The sequence below is a fragment of the Glycine soja genome, chromosome 11, assembly GCF_004193775.1.
Source record: "Glycine soja cultivar W05 chromosome 11, ASM419377v2, whole genome shotgun sequence".
NCBI lineage: Eukaryota > Viridiplantae > Streptophyta > Magnoliopsida > Fabales > Fabaceae > Glycine > Glycine soja.
Window position 1 is genome coordinate 43932258 of NC_041012.1, and position 25097 is coordinate 43957354.

The 25097-nt window shown below is 31.8% G+C and overlaps 1 pseudogene; it reads left to right on the forward strand.

Moving 5' to 3' along the window:
* The first annotated feature begins 698 nt into the window (after positions 1 to 698).
* Positions 699 to 15370, forward strand: LOC114373328 (annotated as a pseudogene).
* The last annotated feature ends 9727 nt before the right edge of the window (positions 15371 to 25097 follow it).

The window sequence follows — 25097 nt, forward strand, 5'->3', positions numbered from 1 at the left end:
CAAAATTAGGGTATATAAACTCTATAAGGTTGACCCTGACCATTTAATGGAAAAGTGTGGTTGCCTCTATGAGATGAATTCTTTATTCATTCATCTGCATAATATATAAATCCTAAGAGGAATTCTTTATTCTTCATGAGCAAAATTAGGATATATAAACCCTATAAGTTTGACCCTGACCATGAAACGAATAAGTGCATTTGTCCCTATGTGATGGATTCTTTATACATCGTCTGAAAATTAGGGTATATAAATCTCATAAGGCTGACCCTGAAAACGGAAAAGTGTGGTTGCCACTATGAGCTGAATTCATCTGAAAAATTGGAGTATCTATAAGGTTGACTCTGACCCCCTAAACAAAATTTTTGGTTGCCTTTATGAGATGGATTCTTTATTCACTTAAAAATTAGGGTATATAATGATGACCCTGACCTTGAATTCGGAAAAGTGTAGTTGTCCCTTGGAGATGGATTCTTTGTTTTAAAAAGAGATGTTAATTTTGAGCCCCAATGACCCGAAACCAAGCTGCATGTTTAAATCTTTGTTGCATGACTTCAAATCAAAAGGCATGTTTTAAGGTATATAAACCCTTTAAGGTTGACCTTGATTCTGAAATCGAAAAAGTACAGTTGTCTCTATGATGGATCCTTTATTCATCTGAAGTGTACAGGCCCTATAACATGATCCTTGCCCTAAAAATGGAAAAGTCAGCTGTCTGTATGAGAGAGATTCTTTATTCATCATTGAGATATATTGATTTTGGCCTGAATGACCCTAAATCAAGCTTCATGATTAAATTTTTATTGTGAGATTTTAAATCTAGATACAATGCTTTCCTGACCTAATGAAAACTATAATATAAAATGTATTATTGATGTCACCTAGATGGTAGGTATGATATGATGGCCCTGAATGCATTTTTTATATGAATGAAAATCAGTGTAAAAATTTTGTTGTTATGCACCCCAGATGGAATTACCAAATTGCGAATTTGGGTTTGATTCACTTGTTATTACTTGAATAATTAGATGGGGCAAAGGTATGAGACATTGCATTTGATATACTTAGTTTGCTAGAACTTCAAAATAAATTGTACTTGTGACCTTGCACTTTTATTGTCAAAATCATGAATAGTGGTTCTTGAAAGTGTATATTCTTTGAATTTGATGTAGACTACCTTAAAGACTCCTTCCTTGAATCTTGAATCTTGAATGATGACAATTTCCAGAACTATGGGATTCGTGAAAACTTTGTTTATTGTGACTTACGAATGTAACATCTATCTTGCAGTTTTTTTATCATAATTGTTTGTATTACTGTATGGAATTTGATGTGGTGGTGGCTCTTAAAACATAATTCAACTGTTGTTCTAACTCTCGGAACTTTCCTACTAGTTCACAACAGCTTTTGCATTTCAAGTCGCACATATAGAGAAACCTTCACTTGCAAACACTTTTAGGCGTCAGATTTTTTCCACTCGTTATTACAATTTATACATGAGTTATACTTGGATATTAATTATGAGTAGCTCAAACTTTCTTTACCCTTGGAAGGCATTTGTTAGAGGATAAATTTTTTATTTTCTAGGAATCATAGGTCGAAAAACTTAGTTTCCCATGTTTGATATCTATTTTAAAAGAAATAAAATTCCTAGGAAAATTCCATGTTTGATAGTTCTATGGAAGTTAAACGAAACATTGATGTTTTAGTTCTCTGTGCTTTTCATTTTTTATGGATGCCATTCAGGTTTTTGTCAGGGATATTTTCTTCTATTGCATTTTATGCCAAATAAAAATATGTCGTGGAAGGAAATTATTTGTGGTTCTAATATCTTATATATGATTATTATTCACAATAAGAAAAGCCTTTTACCCACAATAAAGTTTGTAAGGAAGTCCTTTTTGTGACATCAAATACTTATGGGCCTTCTGGGTTTCACTATTTCTATTGTTATAGTCTGGTTTTCATTGCTTACACATAATTTTTTCTTACGTTTTTGTGCTTTTACTCTGGCTTGTAGCAGCAACGGTATATAATTTGTCGCATTCTGATTGCTTATAATATTTTTTTTCCTGAATATACTAAGTAACATGTGGATTGGTGTTTAATGGACAGGTTCAGAAGTATCATATTAAAACAATGGAGTTATCTTTTAACAAGGTCGATGGAACTATGATAGATGGGGTGGATTTGATTCAATATCAAGCTGCAATGCAAAGCCTCCAGGTGTTGAATTGTGGGCAGTTCTTGATGTCCCTGTACATTAGGTTGGCGCATCTTGGAAAAATTTAAGCCATTCACTATCAGGTCTCTTTTGTGCTTCAATCAACTTCGTGGAGTCTTCTACCACTTATTCTGCTCCTGAATTGGCATTTCAATCAGCTTTGAGCAGTTTAAGATATGGTACACTGCCACGTGAAGCTGTGTGCACTGAGAATCTTACACCTTGGTTGAAACTCCTTCCTTGTTGAGATAAAGCTGGACTCTCTTCCTTATTGGAGAGACCATCTATTTACAGAAGCTTTTACCACTCTCAGCGGTTGCACTTGACAATGTCCACAGATCATTTAGATGGGTCAAGATCAGGAATTAATCTAGAACAAACAGTTACAGTTGTACTCCAGCCTAATGATCAGAAAGCAGGTATGAACCATGTCAGTGAAACAAAGATACAATACAACCAAGCTGGTCCCTGAGTTCTATATTTGGAAGAAAAATCAGTGGAAGATGTGTTCTTTCCAAGTTGAGTAATGTTTAACTTCATGCTGAGAGAGATCTAGTCTCTCAACTTGATAATCTCTAGAAGAGTACTGCTAAATTTGCTGTTAATGACACAGGTCCTGAGGATTTTAGAAGGAATGCTGGCTTTGAATTATCTGTTACTCCCAAAAGGGTGCATGCAGAAATGGAAACGAGCTCCTCAATTCTGTATGAATATTCAATCAAAGAATACACAGAGACTGAACAATTTGATTTAGGCCTAACGTGGAAGCATCCAATTGTTTGGTATAGCCCACATGCACCTTTATATGCCAGTAGATTTTCGATGGGAAGTGGGAATGAAAGGGGTGCTATTGCAATATCCTTGAAATTGATCCAGGGACTTGTTGCAATCAATAACGTTAAAGAGAGGTGTAAGTTTCAAGCTAATGTTCTCCAAATTGTGCCTTTGGTATGTTAAGGTATATATTATCATACTTTGCAATTAGTAGTTGATGAAAGGCCTCAAGCACTCACAGATTTTGTTGAGAGAATGCGTGTTTCGCCTTCCGAAGACAAAGTATCACCCGGGGTGATGGAGATGGTTCTCCAATGTCATTGTGAAATGAAGTCAGCTGTGTATTGAGTATAGTGTTTGATAAGGTTTGATCAAATTTTTACTTTCCATTTGTACTTTAGTAGTTCTTTTTCCTCTCAATGTTTGCCTCACTTTTTTTTTTGTTGACATTGAACTGTGTAAGTTAATGTTTGTAAACAACCTCAGAAATCTTAATAAGGAACTCATTGTATTATATGAAATAGGAGGAATCATATGAAATATCAATTTGATTTATATTTATAACTTTTTAAAGTAGTGATGGAAGTGAGTGAGCCAGGCCAAACTCTGGCCCTGCTTGAGTAAAGGTGAACTGCCCTTTTAGCTCATGGGCTTCCCTTAAATTGTCCAGGACAGTAAAATATAAGCCTGTTTAACCTTTCCTCTTTTAGGCTGCTATGCTCATATGGGCCTTGTTGACCCATTTATAACATACAGCTAACTACATGTCACCATGGCATAAAAAGTTGATAGTAATGTGGTATCGGAAGCCTTATGTGATATGCTCACTTTAGATTATTTTAGGATGGATGAATAGGAAATTGGTTTGTTTTTCATATCAAATTGGATTTTGACCTGCTTTTGTTTGTCTGCATAGGGCTTCTTACACATTGATGAATACCCTCCAGATGTTAATCAAGGATTTGGCATTCCATCAGCAATAATAAGCTTTCCTGACTTCCATGATGGTTTGCAATTTTCTGATAAATCTCGAAGCAAGTCACCACTGTTGTTTACAGGTTATTTGAATCTCCACTCTTTCTGCTTATAACACGTATACATATGGTATTCGTTAGTCATGCCTCTAACTATCTGGATTTGTAATGCAGGAAAAGAGTCTTGTTCTCTCTTACACAGAACTTTTACTTGTACCCTTGACGACTCCTGATTTCGGTATGCCATACAATGTCATCACAATTACATGCACAGTTTTTGCTTTGTATTTTGGATCTTTGCTAAATGTTCTCTGGAGAGGAGTTGGAGAGGAGGAAAGACTTTTGAAAAACAAAGGTAAACCTTAGCTCATGACGACTCCTGATTTCAGTATGCCATACAATGTCATCACAATTACATGCACAGTTTTTGCTTTGTATTTTGGATCTTTGCTAAATGTTCTCCAGAGAGGAGTTGGAGAGGAGGAAAGACTTTTGAAAAACAAAGGTAAACCTTAGCTCTTGTATTATCTGCATCCTGGGACACAAGTAATGAAGTAATTCAATTTTGTACAACAATGAGCAATCCCCAAGCATGGTGCTATTGTAATTAACAAAGCATTCTTACCTTAACAGCCATAAAAAAGAAAGCATCCTCACCTTTTAAGATTCACTTTTCACTTTGTTCTCTCTCTGCATTAGCTTTCCAGATTGTTGCCTAATACCTTCACTGAAATTAATGATCACATGCACTTATCACAAACTAGACATGAAAAATTCATTAGCAAACTAAATAGTCTACATGATTTTTTTGTGTTCTAGTGGTCCTCTTATATGAATGTCTTTGTGTTGCTAAAGTATATTAATAGAAACATGGTATCTTATCAGAAAGGATAAGAGATTTAAACTTGTAGAACTTTGAGTGTTTGGACTTCCCAATACCCAAAGGCCCCAGTTCTCTCACAAATGACAAGATTAATAGGCAACATGCCTTATTTGTTAAACCAACTAACCTCACTAATGGGTATCCATCATATATAGACTTAAGTCTGGTGTGGAGGATTTAATCTAAATTTTGATTTGTAAGAGTAACATGTACTTTTATATCATAAATTTTAATTGTTTACAGGCCTAGTGCTATGTATTTTAGCCACTGCCTTCCCTCTCATTCTTTTGTTTAATTATTCTTATTCAGCTGCTAACGTCTTTGTTCTTCTACCTGTAGATGCCAACAAAGCAGTGTTCCTTCACCAAGTGTTATCTAAACTATATCTGCCAAGCTTAGAGGCAGACCATTGGAATCAACTATGCCCTCTCCCTTGTCATCGTCCTTTGTTAGTCTAAAATTGTTCTTAGAGTACTACTGGTTGCAGGAATTGTCGTTGCATGGCAATACTATTCATAATGATATCTTCCAACTAAGTAGTTTTACTTGTACTATAGTCTAATTGCATGTATTTTCATGTACAATACAAACCTTCCAGTGCCCAATGTGCCTTTACTTTCTGTTAATATATCATCTTGGTACTCTTATTCCACTTTTTTAAAGTGGGTTCATGATATTAGCTTTATAATTTATGTATGCATGGTTTAAAACTATTTTTCAGGATGGTAGCACAACACGGTGAAGAGTTGATGTAGTTAAGAGGAGCTTACTATCATAGAATCTGAATATCCAATGACTGAAAGTGAGTACGTAAGCCTACTTGGCCTTCTAAAATCAAGCACTTGCTCAGTCCTTCGAATACTAGAATACAAAATATGCTTATTCTCTAACTTTCCTTGAATTTTCTTTATTTTGTACAAGTATATAATTTTTCCTGTCTACTAGTTTATAGTTTGATATTTAAAATACTCTCAGTTTCCTTGGATTTTCTTTATTTTGTACAAACTTCCTGTGACAAGCTCTGTTTGGGAAAATTTATGCAAGTTTTCAAAATAAAGGGGAGTTTTGTGAAGTAATGGCATAAATTCAAGGGAGTTAGGACTTAGGAGTAAACTAGGAGTAATTTGTAGAAATTAGTTTTAGAGCATTCTAATATAAAACCTTTCTTATTAGCATGTAAATGTCCAGGTACTTTTAACATACAACATTTGCTGGTTTGTGTTAGAAGTCTTTGTATCACTTGGTTTTTTGTTTTTTATTTTCATTTTACTAACTTAACGGGAAGACAAAATCATATATCTTTAATTATGGGGGCTTTTGGAGACATTTTTGAATCTCCACTAGCACATTTCTTCCTTCATCTTTTCTTTATATTTTTCCTCTCAAGTTTCTCAATTTTTTTTCCTTTTCAACTTCTTCAGGAAGTATCCTGTCTCTGCCCCCTCTTCTCTCTGCCAACATGTTATGTGCTAGGTGAAGAAACAACCTTTCCTTCAGCTCTTGCATTTCACATACATCTGGCACAAGATACAATCATACAACTTCTCCCGTGGATATTGTGCCTTTTTTTTCCAGCAGGTTTTAAGATACCCCATCTATACAGTTGGAATATCGAACACCTCTAGTTGAGCATTCTAATCTCTGCAGTGAAATACTGGTAAAAATTGTTTTTATTCATAAATTTCTACTCAATTTGGTTCCTCAGTTCACATTTTAAGAAGTGATAATGTTATGCACTCTTAATTTAGCTATACACAATAATATCTGTAAGGATCAATTATTCTTGAATTGATTTTTTAAAAGTTTAATTAATTGAATATTATTTTAAGTATATAATGTTTTGTTTATCTATTTTTATCTTTGTATTTTTTTTTTCAATATAGTCACTTATAGAGAGTTGGAGTAGTTTTTAAAGAATCATTGAGGCCATTTGCATCAATTGCGAATAAAGGCTGCATGTTAAATAGACCAATTTGATTGATGAATTTGATTCATATTATATTTATTAGTTCTTATGGCAATTGAAATTCTATATTCATCATCTGCAAAATTTCGATATACAAAAATGACCTGTCCTTGAAATCGGAAAATGTGGTTGCTGCTGAGATGAAATTTTATATTCATCATTTGCAAAATTTCAATATATTAAAATGACATTTCCCATGAAATCGAAAAAGTGTGGTTGCCTCTACGATATGAAATTCTATAATCATTTGCAAAAATTTTGGTATACAAGAATGGTCCTGTCCCTGAAATCAGAAAGTGTGGTTGCCTCTATGAGATGAAATTCTATATTCATCATCTGCAAAATTTCGGTATGCAAGAATGATCGTGTCCTTGAAATCAGAAAAATGTGGTTGCCTCTATGAGATGAAATTCTATATTCATCATCTGCTAACACTGTTTACTTTCACAAGTACATGAACTTCAGGAGAGCTTATAATAATATCCCAGGTATTTCTATAAATGGGGAGTGGATCCAGCAACCTAAAGCAGTGAAAAATGAAGCTGCCAACTTCTTCCATAATAGATTCACTGAGCAGATGCTTTCTAGACCTACCTTGGATGGTGTTCACTTTAAATCTATTTCTCAGAGGCAAAAAGATCAGCTGACTGCCCCATTCTCTGACCAAGAGATCAAAGAAGCAATGTGGAGTTGTGGAGGGGATAAATGTCCTGGGCCTGATGGCCTTAACTTCAATTTTATTAAGGAATTCTGGGATGTGCTGAATCCAGAGTTTAGAAGATTTGTGGACGAGTTCTATGCTCATGGTACCTTTTCTATAAATTGGGAGTGGATCCAGCAACCTGAAGCAGTGAAAAATGAAGCTGCCAACTTCCTCCATAATAGATTCACTGAGCAAATGCTTTCTAGACCTACTTTGGATGGTGTTCACTTTAAATCTATTTCTCAGAGGCAAAAAGATCAGCTGACTGCCCCATTCTTTGACTAAGAGATCAAAGAAGCAGTGTGGAGTTGTGGAGGGGATAAATGTCCTGGGCCTGATGGCCTTAACTTCAATTTTATTAAGGAATTCTGGGATGTGCTGAATCCAGAGTTTAGAAGATTTGTAGACGAGTTCTATGCCCATGGTACCTTTCCTAGAGGCACCAATGCTTCCTTTGTGGCTTTAATTCCCAAAGTGTCTCAACCACAGTCCCTAAATGATTACAGGCCTATATCCTTGATAGGCTGCATGTATAAACTGATAGCTAAGCTTCTATCTAATAGATTAAGGTCTGTTATGGATGACCTCATTGATGAAAAGCAGTCGGCTTTCATCAAAGGAAGACATATCCTTCATGGTGTCTTGATCCTTAATGAGGTGGTGGAGGAAGCAACGAGAAGCAAGAAGCCAGTAATGATTTTCAAGGTGGACTTTGAAAAGGCCTATGACTCCGTGTCTTGGTCCTTCTTGGATTATATGTTGCTTAGATTGAGTTTCTGCCAAAAGTGGAGAGGATGGATATCAGCTTGTCTTCATTCAGCAACCATATCAGTTTTGATTAATGGTAGCCCATCTAAGGAGTTCAACCCCTCTAGAGGTTTGAGGCAAGGAGATCCTTTAGCCCCCTTGCTCTTCAACATAATTGGGGAAGGACTCACTGGTATGATGAGGGAAGCAGTTCAAAAAAAAATCTCTATAGAAGCTTTCTAGTTGGAAAGAAGAAGGAACCTATTAATATACTGCAGTATGCTGATGATACTGTTTTTGTGGGTGAGGTTGATTGGCAGAATGTTCATACTGTAAAGGCCCTACTTAGAGGCTTTGAATTGACTTCTGGATTGAAGATTAACTTTGCTAAAAGTCAATTCGGGATAATAGGAGGTGGAGCTAACTGGGGTTTGGAAGCAGCTAATACCCTGAACTACAGGCAAATGAACTACCCTTTTCACTATTTAGGCATTCCTATTGGTGCCAATCCTTCCAGTCTGCTGGTTTGGGAGCCTCTCATCACTAAATTCAAAGCAAAATTATCAAAATGGGCCCAGAAAGATATATCCATGGGGGGAAGGTCACACTTATTAATTCTGTTCTCAATGCCCTTCCAATCTATCTTCTGTCCTTTTTCAGGATTCCCCAAAGCATTGTCCAAAAATTAATTTCCTTACAAAGGAAATTTCTATGGGGAGGAGACAATACTCATAATAAAATTTCTTGGGTTAAATGGCTTGATATTTGTCTGCCCAAGAATGAGGGGGGATTGGGTATAAAAGATATTTCGAAATTCAATGTAGCCTTGATGGGTAGATGGATATGGGCTTTTGCAGCTGGTCAGCAGCAGCTTTGGGTAAGAGTTCTAATCTCTAAATATGGTGGATGGCCTGAGTTCCAGCATGATACAGACAAGAGGGGATTTTCTCACTGGTGGAGGGATCTTAGAAAGCTATTTCACCAGTCAGATCACAATATCTTCAAGCACCACTTGAGTTGGAAGGTTGGATGTGGGGAAAGAATCAAATTCTGGACAGACAAGTGGCTAGGGGAAGACTATACCCTTGAGTAGAAATATAATCAGTTTTTTTTTATTAGTAGGCAGCAAAATTCTCTCATCTCAGACATGGGTGAATTTAATCATGATAGCTGGGAGTGGAACCTTAGATGAAGGAGAAACTTATTTGATCTCATGAAAGTGATTTAGCTGTGCAGTTTATGGAAGAAATCTGCTCTGTCCCTATACAACGATATATCAAAGACTCTATGCTGTGGTTGGCTGAACCCCATGGCCAATATACTACTAAATCAGCATATAGCTTGTGTATTAACCCCAGTACAACAAGTGCAGATGGGAACATTTATAAGACAATTTGGAAGTTGAAAATCCCCCCTCGGGCAGTGGTGTTCTGTTGGAGGCTTCTTAAAAATAGACTTCCCACCAAGGCCAATCTTTTGAGGAGAAATATCAGTATGTAGGAAGACATTTGCCCTTTGTGTGGAAGTGTTCAGGAGGATGTGGGTCACTTATTTTTCAATTGTACCTTGACAAGAGGTTTGTGGTGGAAAGCTATGAGTTGGATCCGGGTTGTAGGCCCCCTTCCAATCACACCGAAGTGTCATTTCATTCAATTCTGTGAAGGATTTGGGGAACCTAAGAATCATAAAACAAGGTATGGGTGGTGGATTGCCTTAACTAGCTCTATATGGCAACATAGGAACCAGCTGATCTTCCAAGGAAAACCTTTTGATCCCTATAAAGTCATATGGACCATGCAATCTTTTTAGTTTGGTCCTGGATGAAGGCTAAAGAAAAAGACTTCACCTGTAGTCTCAACCACTGGTCTTCCAATATAATGACTTCCTTTGTTTAGGATGTCTTCATATTATAATTAGGTTGGGTGGTTTTTGGAGGGCAGCACTTATGTGCTTTGTAATCTCTTTTCAGTACCTCTGGTACTGGTTTGATTTTATAATATATATATATATTTTTGCCTTCAAAAAAAAAATCATCTGCTAAATTTCGGTATACAAGAATGTCCTTGACCCTAACCTTGAAATCGAAAAAGTGTGGTTGCCTCTATGAGATGGAATTCTATATTCATCATTTGCAAAATTTCGGTAGATAAGAATGACTCTGTCCCTGAAATCGAAAAAGTGTGGTTGCTTGCCTCTATGAGATGAAATTCTATATTCATTATTTGCAAAATTTCAGTATACAAGAATGGCCCTATCCCTGAAATTGGAAATGTGTGGTTGCCTCTATGACATGAAATTCTATATGCATCATCTGCAAAATTTCGGTAACCAACCCTAACAGATTCTAACCAATTCTAACAAAATATAGCTTTAAATATTAAGGAGGTGCAGTTAGTTAAAACTAACTACCATTACCACTATATTATGACAACTTATCACTAGATGGGTGATATTAGCAAAATCTAACATCCCTTACAATTAGTTTACAAAACTGTTTTCACAGTTGATTGACAACATACTCTAATACCCCCCCCCCTTCAAACTCAAGGGGGAGAGTTTTCAGGAGAAACACTCTTCACATTGAGTCTTCATATTGAGTTTGGCTCAAATAACTTCAAATTCTGATGCAGAAAGAGGCTTAGTGAGAATATCGGCCCACTGATCTAGAGCTGAAACATGGGCAATCGTAAGCTGCTTGACTAGAATCTCCTCTCTTATAAAAAAAGACATCAATTTTCATGTGTTTGGTGCGATTGTGAAAAATTGGATTAGGTGCAATAAAAATTGCACTCTGAGTATCACAAAAAATAATAGGAGTGGTGAATGATACTTACAATTTTGTTAGCAAAGTATGAATCCAAGTTAATTTAGTGGAAGTATGAGCTATATTGCAATACTTAGCTTTTCTACTAGACCTAACAATGACTTTCTGCTTTCGAGACCACGAAGAAATTAAGTTTGGACCAAGGAAAATAGCAATCCCTGAGGTAGAGTGTCTGTCATCCACATTAGATGCCTAGTCAACATCACAGAAAGCTCGAATAGCTAAGGGTTTTGTAACAAATGTAGGTTAAAAAAGCAAACCATGAAACAAAGTGCCCTTCAGATACCTTAATATCCTTTTTGTCACTTTCCAGTGAGAATTCAAAGGAGCAGCCATAAATTGGCAAACTTTGTTGACAACAAAACTAATCTCAGGTCTAGTAAGGGTAGCATATTGTATTGCACCAACTACAGACTTGTATAAGGTTGGATCATGAAAGGCATCAGCACCATGTCAAGACAACTTGCAGTTGGATACCATTGGAGAAGAAATAGAGTGAGCTTCAGCCATGTTAGTGTTGTGAAGAAAATCTCTTATGTATTTGCTCTGAGTCATAAGGATAGAATTGTCGAGCAGATACTTGATTTCTAGACCCAAGAAATAGAGTGAGCTTCAGCCATGTTAGTGTTGTATCAGTGAAGTTGAACTACCTGTTAGAATAATATCATCTACATAGACTAAGAGATAAACAACATGCATTTGTTGGCAAAAAAATGAATAAGATGAATCACTTTTGCTCCCAATAAAACCAAACTACAATAGAGTAGATTTTAGCTTGTCAAACCACTGCCTTGGAGCCTGTTTTAAGCCATAAATGGCTTTGTTGAGTTTGCAAACCAATGACTTATCTGCAACTTCAAAACTAAGAGGCTGAGTCATGAAAACAGTTTCTTCAAGTGACCCATTCAGAAAAGCATTATTTACATCAAGTTGAAATAATTTCCACCCATGAGACAAAGCTAGAGTAAGAATGATCCGAATAGTAACAGGTTTGATCACAGGAGAAAAGATTTCATGAAAATCCAAATCATGAACTTGATGAAATCTCTTGGCTACCAATCGAGCTTTGAACCTGTTAATGGAACCATTAACATTTTCCTTTACCCTGAAAATCCATTTACAGCCAATAGCTTGCCTATTAGGAGGTAATGGTACCAAGTCCCAAGTGGGAGAATGTAATAATTTTGGTCTTAACATTTTGAAAAATGAAAGACTCCATCAGTTTTGGAATTGAGAAACCAATTTGAATGGCTACTAATGAGTGGTAATGACCACTAATGAGTGATAAGGGCTATTAAATACATACTTGATGGTAGAATGCCTAGCACATGTATTTGGTCCCTGAGTTCATCTCTTCCAATTCATCTGATACACCATCTCACCATCTAGAGAGAGAAAGAGAGAGAGCTTAGAAGGACCAAAACAAGACAACTATTTCATGGCAATGACTGGAGGTATGATTTGATTTTTGTTTTTCTGTAACATCACATGTTAAAAAGTTTAGTATAACAAAAATAACTCAAATGGTTAAACAGGGAAGTAAGTCATCCACTTTGACTCAATTACCCAAACATTATATATTAATTTAGTTTTGAATCTAATATTAATAATATTATTTTCTTTCATCAATTTAATAAAATTAGTTTTGTAGAAGGATGTTTTTTTATCAATTTATTAGTTTGAAAAATGCTATAACAGACAAGGGCTTAGCCAAGAAAGTGACCCACCCAATTAAATTGTGACATCTGTCATTTAACTGTTAATTAGTTTTAACTTTTCTAAATATTTTTTCTTCCAAATTTATCCTTTTTACTTTGCACAAAGTCACAAACACCGTGCTTGCAGTAGATGTTCTTTCCAAGCTTTAACATGTCTTAGATCCCTTCATTACTATGCAGCGAGAGCATTATGTGACCAGCACCGAGTGCTATGACAGAAGCAAATACAACGACCTCAATATCATGATGCAACGTTGCAATAGATCGACTTGTTGCGATGCAGCCTTGTCAACGGTTTGACTGGAATGCAGTCAGTTATGAGAGAACAAAAAAAATCCATTGAGGCACTCTCCGTCTTCAACGGCCAACATCACGATATTGTTGAAATGCAGATCACCAGCGGGGAAGAAGAATCAAATTGGCCAAATAAAAGGGGGAAAACTTTATGAAAACCAAAAAACGGTCAATAAGGATTTCAAGATTTTGGTGAGATTGCGCCAGTTGTAGGGTGGGTGGAGGGGTGAGGCCAAAGGTGAAGAAATGCCAAATTTGGAAAAAGAAAGACATTTTACAAGTTAAAAATAATTAAAATTTGATAGACATATATCACATTTTGAAATGGGTCGTTCACTTTTTTCGAAGTAACTCTTTTTTTACATGCCGAAGACGATACATATTGAGGCGTGGGGAATACTTTTTTTTTCTTATATTGGACAGCTTTAAGAGTTTTCAGCTACTTCCTTTGTTTCTTTCTAATTATAAATTTTTTTAAAAAAATTATTTTTATTTATCTATTGTTGGTAAATTTTAAGATTATATTCGTTATTTTTTATCAATTATGTTCTTACTTATCTTCTAATCTTTAATTAATTAATTTACACATATTTATTGTGAAGTGGAAAGAAAAATGAATAAAATAGAAAATCCTATAATTACTCTTTTTATAATTAAAGAAATTATATTTCTTAATTTTTTTTCATGACAACTTAAAAGACACATGAAAAGTAATGGAGGGAGTGTCATGTACTAATGTTTAGTCATTTTTAGTGTCACACGTGTCTTTTTCTGTAGCCTTCTCCCGTCTTGAAGTCTACTTTCATTTCTTCCATTTTCACCAACTTGCTTTTTTTGTTTGGTTTCTTTCTTCTTCATTTTTGTGGTTTGTGTCTTGTATCCTCACTTCCAGTTTTTGCTTTTATTTTTTGTTGAGTTTCCAGCTACTAAGTTTTTCATTTTGTGATTTTGTTTTTGTTTCGTTCATACTTGCAGGAGAAAACCCATCTCTTCCTTCTCGAGTTTTCTTCAACTTGGTGGTAGTGCAACGTAACGACGAAGAAGCATCCAGCAGGTAAGGTTTTTTTTTTTTGCTTTGTTGTTATGTATGTTTGCTTCCTTTTGGTAGTAACATTGATCTAGCCTATTGAATGTTATTTTCCTATTGAATGCTTTTTTCTTCATTATTTTGTTGGTTTTGTTGTTCCAAGTTACTCCATGGTTTTGCGACCTCTCCCATGAGGAAGTATCCAACATACTGACATTGACTCATATCTGCACATCAGCAAAGGTTTGTAACTTTCAATCTTCATAGATACTTGAGATTCAACATTTTTATCCCTAAAGTTTCAATTTTTTTGCAACAAGCAAAAAAAACTGAAATAGATTCACGGGTAGTTGAGATTCAACATTTTTATCCTTAAATCTCAATTTTTTTTAAAACAAGAGCAGAAAATTAGTTGTTGCTTTGTTCAATGGGGAAAAAAATGAAGTTTTGAACAAACACATGTCTTCTTTTTACTCTCTCTTAATTTTTGTTATTTTTTTGTTTTGATTAATTATTGTTATTATTATTATTAATCTCCATTCCTTTCTCAAGACCTCACTCTTCCATTCCACCCCTCCCCTGCAACGTAAACACCACAATCATTGGGACTCCGTTAGTTTCTCTCAATCCCCTTCGCTTTATCTTTTCGTCATTTGATTCAACAACTTCTCTTGATTTATATCAATTTTTGTCTCTTTTAATTAGTGGGTCTCACCACCCCAAATTTGTGTTTCTTTTTTATTTTGTATCCATTTTTTGCAATTTGAGAACTTTTTGTGTAATTCAACAATGTTATTTTTATTAAATTAATGAGAAGGTGTGGGGGTTCGATGTAATTTGTTTATGTGAAAAGTGTTGTTTACATGTTTTGTTGCTGAGAACTATTTAATTGCAGAGAAGGAGCAACCATACGTCCAAAAGGTTTAGAAGGGTGCAAGCAAAACACAGAGTAATGGACAGTATCAATGAATATGCAGAATCCCTCTTTCAGGTTCATGATGCCTTTCTCAATTATTATTATTATTATTTGTCTTTCTTCTTTGCAATTTTGCTTCTTTGTTGTGACTTTCTTTTGCATCATTTTTGTCTCGAACCTTTGTGGTGAAACACATTTTTTAGTAACACGGTGACTGATATTGATTGTAATATGTGTAATGTTCTTGAAAAATGATCATTTTTGTCTTTAGGGGTCTAGTTTTATGGATAAGTTTTGTGAATATGAATAACTTCTTACTATTTTGTGTGTTGCTCTTAACTTTGAGAATGTATATGTACTGAGTGTGTCGCATGCAAATTTAGGGAGTGCCACATACTAATGTTTAGCCATTTTTAGTGAATTCCTTTTTAAATGAAAAGAGGGCAGTTGATGAATCAATATAACAGTTAGTACAATATGTGGATAATTAATGCATTTAATGATTAATGTTCAACATCGAATGTATTTAATGTTGAGCGTTAAATACGTGAAAATGCGTTAAATGTATTTTGAAATTAATTTTCAGAAAGCAATTAATTCTTGAAATTAATGCTTTTCAATCCCTAATGTATACAATCGTCTAGAAATTCTTGAAATGCGTTTAATTTTTAAATTGGTCCTTTCGCGTGATATGCTCCAAATTACAACAGGACAAAAATAAAATAACTTTTTTGGTGCGTAAAAAATATATTTGTAAACTTGAAAGAGATGTTATAATTTTTATTAATGCGTCGTTAATATATTAGTTCCTAAAGTATTAAAAATGGTCTCTCCCAATTATTGATTTTCTCTTTCAAATTAATCCCTCAACGTTAATTAAAGATATCAATATAGAGAATAAGGTTATATTTGAAAAAATATTTTAGTTAGATTCTAACTTGTTTATCTATTTAGTAAATAATTTGTTTAATAATTTCTAATATTTTTTGAAATATTATTTAAAATAATGTTTTTAAAAACTCCCGCTTCTAGCTTTTAACTTTATATTTTTTTATCATTAATAGATTTTATTATTTTTTAGTTATTTTAAATTTTTTATTTCAACAACTAATTTTATCAAATACTTATAATTTAATAAATTATAGTTTTTCAGTTTCTAATTACCAACTTTCACCTAATTTTATCTATCATAATCTAAATTGATGAATTTTCAATACATTATATCAGGGATTATTTGTATAATTTTATTATTTTAAGAACTATTTAAGAAAGAGGATGATACTTGATTTATTCTTGTTAGGTTTATCAATTTATGTGGTGTGTGCGTTGCATTATAAAAGCCAAAATACCCAACATTATTATTCTCAATCCAATATGTTAGGAAGACTAGTAAAAAACACGTGTGACAACGTACAAACGATATTTTTAAATTACGATAATTATATGTAAGAAGCTTTCATCTACTTGATTAAGAAGTGACCAGATTCTTCCAAAGTTGCCTAATTATTTGATCTTGTTACTTGGTATTGTATATTCTTCATCTGTGATCATATTTTAATCTCAAAAAAATGTAATCTTGATTATTTTTCTCCCCGGTGATTAGGAAGAGAAATCCCAATCATCAGGGTGCGTTTTTTTCCAATTGGTGTGAAAAGCAGTGATTGTTGTTGTAGCTAGTAAAAAATCATTCACGACAATATAAACAAACACACAAATTTATGTCAATGTCACAAGACCCAGTTGCCTTTGTTGATCTGTAATGTACTTTGCAATGAGCGTTGCAAGGATCATTTTCTAGGTCACAATAATCATTACGCAATATTAAATTCTCACAATGTACATGTTCAGGTACCACCGCCATGTGCACTTGATTTCCTACACCATACAATATATTCAGTCACATACATAAATTAATCTAGTGAAAAATCACTGCATATATACAACTCAGAACTGAATATCTTAAATTTGTGTGAAGTATTGCTTACCAGAATCAATGAGGAGAAGAAGCAGTAGGACAGAGAAATAAAAAGGAATTTTCATTTTCTTGATTTAGAAAACAGTGTTCGCTTAGCTTTCGATAGTGAGTAGTGACGCGTATGAGGTACATGAATAAATAGAAATGCAATCATATCATACAATTAATTATATTAGATATAAAAATTAATTAGGGGTACTCTGGTACTTTTACCTGAGTGTTGACATAAATGAATAAGTTTCCTTTTGCCTTGTAAAATAAAAGGTTATTAAAATGAGTATATATTTTAATTAAATTAATCATCGCTTAAATTATTAGTTTTTAAATATATTTTGATTTTATATAATATATTAATCAATTTATTAGATTTCATGGAGTGTTTTTTTCTTAATTATGGTTTTTTTAAATGGTATTTTTTAGTTTATAATCATAATTTTATAATAATTATGATAAATATGTATTATAACGTCAATAATAAATTGTCGTGTTACTTTAAATGCTAACGTAGTAAATAATCGAGAAATTTACCGTAATGATTAATATTTTTTTTATCATTATTTTATAATAATGATTAAAACATAAGAATGATCTCTTAATTTATTTTTTTATTTTTAAATTTATCTCCTAAAAATTAAAATGGATGGTAGACTTTTGGTCCAAAACTGCATAAAATAAACCGAACTCCAATAAGGCTATTGCTATTTACATTCCCCTCTATAGTAGTGTACTCCCCCGGCCCTTTTCATTTTTTATCCCCAAACTGCCCGCCAAAATTAAATTATGTGCATCTAACCTTTAAAAGACACTGATCAAAGCAAAAATTTTAAAACTCAAGGAATCAAATTGAAAAAATATATAAATAAAACCAAAATTATACTTTTTTAAGAAAACTTAATTATACTTTATCATTATAAAATTATTTATTTATATAAAATTATATAAATAACATAATTTTTCTTCTTTCTTACAAATAAATCGTTGTTGTTGTGAAGAAAGAAGATCAGCGATTTGAAAAAATAAGTGAGTAACTGTGCTTAGACAAACTAAAACAAATATGTTGTAATGTCAAATTAATTTTAATAAAAATGTATATTTATTATTATTCTTTTTAAGTTTAAAATTATGTTTTTTAAATAATAAAAATATTACCCACATTGTTCTTATCGATTTTGACAGAACTTTGTAACAAAAATTCTTCTCCTTATACTCCGCCCAGTACGATTGTGAGGGTGTACTTGTGAGGACACTTCAACGTTTAAGTTAGCAGGTATAGAGGTAAGAGCACATATCCTAAGGAGGTTGTATTAGAGTTAGTTTACTTGAACCTTGATAATTCATTTTTTAGAGGTGAAATTGAATGATATATATGATCTCAGTTTCCCTCTCAAGATAATGTAAATAGAAAAAATATGATTTTATCTTATCGTTCATCTAATAATAGATAATATTAGATTTTAGGAGATATTTTTATCTTTCTGGTAGATAATGTAAATAGGAAAATATTTGATTTCATCTTATATTTCCTCTAATAATAGATAATATATGTTTTAGGAGATATCTCCATCTTTCTAGTAAAAGATAGAGTTTCCTTCTTACCTTAATTATATCTGTCAAATTTTATGTATCTCGCTTAAGCTACTCGGTTGGCCATAGAGTATGGAGGCTTGTTGAGTCCACATAGTACGTACATCTGACTATGAGAACTTTGTAGAAAATTTTAAGTCCTCTATTCTCATGTCGCTATCAACCAGTCGAATTTGAGTACACATATTGATCTTATAATAGTCAAGTCTAAGAGGGATCCTAATTTCCTATGAGCCAAGTATTACCTTAATTTTAAAGGAAAATGAACGAGATAGTTATCTTCTATTAAATTCATTTGATTGAATATTTGAAGAGACATGTTATCAACGTTACTTTTTAAGTTTTAAATTATATTTTTTAAATAATAAAAATATTACCCACGCATAATTTGTTTGTGCATCACAGGTGATGTGTGTACTAGTTTTTTCTTTTTATAAAAGAAATCCCACTTTTTGTTAAACAAAACTTTGGTTCTGATTATAGTTATTTTATATAAGCGTGCACTCTCATTTAACTTCAAAATTATATTTAAAAAAATTATTTTATTTTCTTAAATAAATATTTGTTGAAAAAAATTGAGTCCTATTGGTGCAAAATATCACTGAATTTAATAAATAGTTATAAGTAGACTTATTCCCTTAAAATGAATCTCCTTAATGCTAAAGGAGTTAATTCCACAGCAAATATCTTGACCTTGACAACCTTTACAGATTCTTTTGTTGGTAGACAATCTTTTTTTTTTTTGACAAAAATATAATGCACCTTTTTTGGTCAGTAAATAATCTAGATTTAAGTAATCATTGATTGGCTTATCGATTTATATATGTAGCTCGTGCATGGCATAAAATAAGCCAAAATACCTAACAAACTTAATAGAATAAGTTGTGCATGAAGACTAATTAATTAACGAACGAGTGTGACAACGTACGAACGGCATTTTTAAATTATGAGAATTGTAGTTAACGAAGCTTTCACATATAGAAGTGGGTACAGTTTCAATTCTTCCAAAAAGTTGCCAAAAGCTGGTTCACCTACTTGATTAAGAAGCTGTGACCATTCATGCATGATGATTGTACAGATGGTTGACCATGATTATATATAATCCTTCTCAATCCGTGAATGAATTCAACTCAGCAATTGATAATGACCAGTCATTATTGGTAAGTGGTAACACGAACCATATATATATATACACACATGTTGAGCAAAAGGGCTAACCACTGGCAATTTTAACCAAGCTCATCAAATCATCGTATGTAGGGCAAGTCATATTAGAAAAGGCAATGCACGATGTTGGTGCTAAGATTCTGGACATAAATTAGAATTTAGTTAGAACTACATGTATGTTATGCTTCTCCCCTAGCAAATCAATATCATGTGTTTAGGAATGGTTATTTAGCTAGGTTTCCATCAGATAAGGACAAGCATATAACACTAATAAACAAGATTTCATGCAAAGCAAATTGTTGCACCTTCCAGGACCAAATAAATGCCCTAGTTTAGTTGAACAAAACGTCAAACCGATTGGCCTCTGTTATTATAAATTTTTTAAAGGGAAAGGATATCAAGAGTTTTTTTTTCTTCTTTATTTTTTCTTTTATGTATCATTTATAATACATCATGCATGAAAAAGTAACAATTTTCCTTTCTCTATTTTTTTTTTAAGAAATTCAAACCTGACTGGTTCGGGTGAAGATAAGACAATAATACCAAACTCGTGAGTATTTTAATGTTTACGTGAAATATAAAAAAATATAAATTATATAAGAGTTTTTTTATAATTAATTGAAATAAAATATAAATTTATAAATTAAAATATTTAAAATTAAAATCATGTATGATTAAACTTAAAAGAATAAAGTTAAAAATGACTTGTTATTTTTCGAAGAACAATAAACTAAATTTTTTAATTACTTTTTGAAAGAGTGAAATATTATTCATATAAAAGAATAAATTACTAAATTTCAACTGCACTTAAGCAATTAATTATATATTTGAAAAGTAAAGCCAATCTTAAATAAGTTATATTATTTTGCATTAATTTTTTGAATTAGAGAATATTTATAATAATGTGTGTGACGAGTTTATTTTGGTAGCTTCTTACTTATTTTTATAAATTATTTTTTAACTAGCTTATAATTTATAAACTTCTAGTTGCTGTTGTTTTTTGTTTTTTTATCTCTCTAACATACTTGAAATTATTTTTTTACTTTAATTTTTATTTTATATTTATATCATTTTACATTATTAATTAAATTTAAAAAAAAACAGCAATATTTCATTGACAGATAGCTAGGCACACAAGACGTGTTCCCAGCCTAAAACACAGCACAAGATACGTCAGTATTTAGTAATTCTATTAGAAGTTATCCCGGGCTAAGAAACTATAACATAAGATTTTTCACACACAATTCCTGGTATGAGGAAAAGACTATACCCCAGCCATATAATAATCCTCATCACCCTCCCAACACCAGAAACACAACAAAACAATTAAAAATAATGTGTCAATTACATAGCAATCACAGTAGAATCTTTTTCATTCTCAAAATGTACGTGCGATTAATACCTTTACAATATTGGAGAAAAATGTTAACAAAAGAGCTATTTTTCATGATCTATATAAAAAATAAATAAAAATTGTGTGCACCATTAATTTATGACAGAGAGATTTTATATTATTGTTCATGATCTGCCAAAATATTGGTACAACAGAAATAGAAGTAAGAAGTCCCTACAATATTATTAAATAAATCAGTAGGTGCGTAGACTGTTGTTGGATTGTGTTTTTAATCCCAATGAATGATACAAATCAGGACTTGTTTTCGTGTGCGAAGTTTAGGACACGGGTCATCATTTTGCAGAGATTAGGTCAACTATTCAGACGATATGATGTATAAAATAGCAAAATGTACAACAAGAAGGGTACAATATCTTGTGCCGTCTATAACCACTTGCATCAGGAAAATGAGTTAAGCCAAGAAGATACCCACTCAATCTTGTGGGCATGTGGCACCCCACTTTCATCAAATTAACTTCAAATAGGCTGGTATGAATTCAGATTGATGTAAAAATTTGATGTTCTTTTATTACATGAGAACTTAATCTAATTTTGATTATTTATATTAAATTTTTAAAAGCTTCATAATAATAACATCATAAATTGGAAGTATAAGTGTCAAAATATTATAGTGTCACGTTAACAATTTAACATACATTTTCTAATAACATGTATTTTTTATTAGAAATGATTTTATTTAAGTTGAATAAAATTATTATGGATAATAAAAAAATTAAATATTTAATATAAATATATACTTAGTCAATAGAAAAATCAAAATTACGAATTAAGTAACATACAGAAATCAAATTTATATTTTAATAAAAAAATTTAATATTTAAAATACAAAAAAGACCTTAGGACGAATGACGATCTCTTATTGAAACATGTCTTCATACCCCTTAAGCAACTTATAGGTTCAAATTGTGCATTATCATTTACAATATAAGAATAGATGAAAGAATATAATTAATATTTAAATAAAATTAAAAGCTAGACTAAACTTAAATAAATAAAAATTTTAATTTCTATGATGGTGTAAAATAATTTTATATCGTCATTTAATTATAAATCATCGTTTAAACTATTTTAAGATAATTAGTTTAGAAATCAACAAATTTATCATATATGATAGATTCTGATTAGATAATTGTGTAAACAATTTTATACGGTCAGTACATAAACTTTCTTCTCAAATAAAAAAACACTTATTATTTGTTTATTTTTCTTTCTCCGATTTCCTTTTTTCTTACTTCTAATTAGAGAACAAACCTTTAACTTTTAATTCTTGGTAATTGCAATCAAGGTTGACTCAAATGTAAAGTAATTAAAGTTTAGGATTTAGGCCCCATAACAAAAAAAAGTTGTTATTAGTTTCTTAAAGTTAAAAAGTCACATATATCAACAACAAAATCTCATATATAGCTCTTTTTAAAATAAATAAGTCTCTCTCAAACTTCACTTTAGACCTTTTCTACTATTGGACCGGCTGTCATGGCAATTGTTGTTAGATTATTGGTAATTGCAATTTTCTTGCTTAAATTTTGTGAGTCCTTAAGGATGTGTTTATCATTGGATATTATTTTATTGGAAAGTTTAAAAAATTGGACATTTTTTTATGCCCAACAATCATGAATGTTAGGAATTATGATTTTTATAAATGATTAAAATATGTTTAGTTGATCACAAATATTCTAAGAATATTTAGATTTAAATATATTTTAATCACTTAAATGTGAGTCTTTTTTTTAGTCCTCCAAATTTAAAGTTACTTTTTTTAGTCCTTCGAATCCTCAAAATACTTTTTTTAGTCTTTCTACAAAGTTAGTCAAACAGAAAATAAAAAATTTACAATTTTTGACATTTTTTATTGCTCGAAATTGATTTTTTATTTTATATTTTAAAATATGATTTTCTCATGAATTGAAACTATCAGAATCAAGCCAAGAAAACAAAAATAAAGTAGTTTTAAAGCAGTTAATGGGTTTTTAATTTTTTTATCAACTTGATTATGACAGATTTTAATCGCAATAAGCATACTTTAAAATAGAAAATAAAAAAAATCAAATTTTAGTGGTTAAAAGTTATCATCAATTACGAATCTCGTAATTCATGTTTGGCTCGCATTATGGGAAGAACTAAAAAAAAAACATTTTGTGGATTTCATTAAACAAAGCAATTTTGTATTTGGAAAACTAAAAAGAGCATTTTGAGAATTTCAAAAATTGAAAAAAAAATTGAATTTGGAGAACTAAAAAAATACTCAAACTTGAATGACTAAACAATATTTAAGCCGAATACTTATATGTTTCTTGGGAATAAAAAAATTTCACATTTAGTTTTACTATAACTTTTTCAAAAACTTTAATTATTTATCATATTAAATAATCTAATATCAAAGAGTAACATAATATTTTTTATCACAATATAACTTTTTCTCAACTCGAAAAAGTTAGATTCTTCACACCACCCCACACAAGAACAATTTTGTGAGAAACATGAGTAAATTAAACATTCTTAACTTTGGATTCTTGGAAAAGTAAAAATATTCTTTGTACGAAACACCCAAAAATACTTTGATTGTGTTTGTTCTAGTTTTAATTTTTTAAATTAATATGGTATTACATTATAAATTATTTTTTTCTTTTTTCTTTTATAAAAACATTAAAAAATACATTTTATGTCTATTTTTTTCCATTAGGGATCTACTTCAGGAAAAAGCTATTTGCGTTTCTAACTAAATTAATTTCAAGTGCCAAGAAGTGAACGAACAAGGTGTACAACAGGACATATTGGTGCTTTTGAAGGGTGTTAGTATGGTCCATTCAGGCTTGTTGTTATCACAATTGTGGTGGGTGTAAGTGGATCCAACTGGTAACTTTGATGGATGTTCTGGCGTGTAGGATATATAGGAATTCATTTTACTTTTGAAAGTGCTTCAAACTACAAAAGATTTGAATAATTGATGTTGATTGCATAAAGTTTATTTAATTTCATATCGTAATATTCCTTTAATTTTGACTTTTGTAGTTTGTGATCATGAATATCAAAAAAAATATATCCAATAACAAAAATAAATAAAATAACAAAAAAATGCATTTTAGAATTCATTGAGGGTCCTCATGCTTATTATATACATACATACATACATATATATATATATATATATATATATATATATATATAAATCACATGTTTTCCTGTTTAAAATAATTACTTAAAATCGAATAGTGTTAACGTAAAATATTAAAGAAAAATAAATAATCAAATGATATATCTTAATAGAGTGAATATTAACAATGTAATATTGACATGTCTCCCATACTTAAAAACTCAAAACTTATTGTTGGATATTTTAATTTTTGAATCAAACAATTGGATAATTTTCACTTTTTTTCTTTTTTATTCTTTCTTTTCCAATTTTGACTTTGATTCTTCTCTCTGACTTGACTTAACGGTCAATCATCATGGTTATCCTTTGTGTTTTCGTAACCATCAAGAGTTCATCCTCAACCATCATGGATTGTCACCAACGACACTATTATAATAATCATGCGTGATAAATTCATCACCATCATAATTGACACCTTCCATTGTGCACTATCGATCAATCTCCTCTCACCTCCATCTCGCGGCATCGTCACTGTTGTGTATGATAATCTATTTCTTTTGATTCTTCGTGCGAGCAAACATTACTGTAACACTCACGATCTCCCATGGCCACTGCAAGTGTAGTCCTACAGAGTATTAACTCTTCATCAAATGCTTCCTAAAAACCTTACAAAATAGTTTACAAACTACACTAATTTGATATATAATTTTATGAAACCACCTAATTTAGTAAAAAATATAGTAATTACTTGCATCTATTCAAAATTATTGAGGGTCCTAATTCATTTTTTACTCAAGAAGGACCTTACACCATTGT